We start from the raw sequence: 1482 nt of genomic DNA on the forward strand, positions 1-1482 counted from the left end.
AAACAAAAACAAACAAACAAACAAACAAAAAACAAACCAATAACAAGAACAACAAAAATAAATAGTAGTGACTTAAGGATCACTTAAATGTAATTTCTTTTTTTTTTCTTTCTGGCGGAACCGGGAGATTGAACTCAGGCCCTTGAGCTTGCCAGGGAAGCGCTTATTCTACTGAGCCATCACCCCAGCCCCTAAATGCAATTTCAAAAAGAGCTGATGCAAGTGTACTGTTATGATTTTCTGTCGTTTTCTTTTTGTAATTATGGTTTTATATGTTTAAGAAACTAAAATGGAAACACTTTTATACCTTGCTCCTTTATGTGTTGTTATTCTAAAATTACCCGTGGAAACCATTTATAAAGCGTTTTAAAGAAAACACTTCAAACGAGAATTAGGAAAAAATACAGAGAAGCATCGTAGGCACACCACTTTCACGAACTATTAGTATTTCATCAATTCAACTAATCTTACCCTCAGGCACCAAATTAAAGGTTCTCTGATATGTCTATATCAAGTGTTGAGTCGGATTTTCTTTTCAGGAAGTCTTAAAAGCACACAACACATTCTGTTACTACAATTACCACTCAAGAGACAAAATAGCAGTTTCTGGCACCTTTTTAGTTTGAAAAAACTTAAGCCACAAGAAATTTAAGTCATCTTTTTCACTTATTAGATGTAAACTGAAGAAACTGCCCAACACGGCTACCTTGATTCACAGGCCTTCGCTCTTGGCAGACACTCAAAACTCCTGGACTGAATTTGAGTTATGGTAAAACCATAGGAGACACACACTGTTTTTCCTAACGTCCCTGAAAAGAGCAGTCAGTCTTCTGGGTGAAAAACCGTAGCGATGCCCTGGGCCAAACTGCTTCCTTCTAGGTCCTTGACTCGCACCGCTGCTTGGGGCGAGCACATTTTAAATTTTCAGGGCTGCATGCGATGGGTCGCTGTACGGCTTAAAGAAGCAAAGCATCCCTCTACCACTGGAGCGACTGTGAATCAACTTTAGGACCCACCCGCGAACATTTCGGCTTCTGTAGCTCTAGGTCGGGCTGACAATTCTCGGGTGATGGGGAGGCGGTGACCACTATGCTGAACCAGCAGGGACAGGTGACCCGGGGGGACCGCCAACGCCGTCGCATCCGAGCGGCCCCGGCCCGCGCGCGGCTCGCAAGAGCCGGCGACGGCTGCGGCGCGGCCCTTCCGTGCCCGCACCTCTACCCCGAGGACAGGTGAGACAGGGGGTCGGCAGGAGCAGCGGGGACGCAGCCAGAGGGAGGGGACAGCTCCTCCAAATCGGCCGCCGGAGCTCCTCGGGACCGAACCCGCAGGCGTCACAGGGAGGACCCGCGGGCCGAGCGGAGGCCTGAGCCAGAGGGCGTGGCGGCCGGGGGGCGTCCGTCCCGCCCCCGCTGCGGTCAACTCCCGCGGCCAGCGCCGCCGGCCGCGCGAAGATGGCTGCCCGAGCGCCGGGCAGTCACG

The sequence above is a fragment of the Octodon degus genome, unplaced genomic scaffold (genome assembly GCF_000260255.1).
Source record: "Octodon degus isolate 3935 unplaced genomic scaffold, OctDeg1.0 scaffold00005, whole genome shotgun sequence".
NCBI classification, from domain to species: Eukaryota; Metazoa; Chordata; class Mammalia; order Rodentia; family Octodontidae; genus Octodon; species Octodon degus.